Here is a 247-nt window from a genome sequence, read left to right as displayed (position 1 = left end):
AAATACAAATAAATTGCCTTATGACCTAATTTGTAAAAATCACAACAAGGAAGAAAAAAATCACGAGACGCCTGGCCATCATTCCCTGACATGACAGCAACGCGAATGAAAGACGTGAGGGAGGGGGGGGGGGGAGCAGGACTGGGGGAGTGTGGTGAACCGCCCGGGGGGAGGGGAGGGGGGAGGAGACTACGACACGCGCCTCACAAACCTGATCCTCCTTGATGTGCTTCTTCTTAAGATAATC

Source organism: Penaeus monodon, chromosome 19, assembly GCF_015228065.2.
Source record: "Penaeus monodon isolate SGIC_2016 chromosome 19, NSTDA_Pmon_1, whole genome shotgun sequence".
Taxonomy (NCBI): Eukaryota; Metazoa; Arthropoda; class Malacostraca; order Decapoda; family Penaeidae; genus Penaeus; species Penaeus monodon.
The sequence above is the reverse complement of the archived record's forward strand: the minus strand, read 5'-3'. Positions refer to the sequence as shown.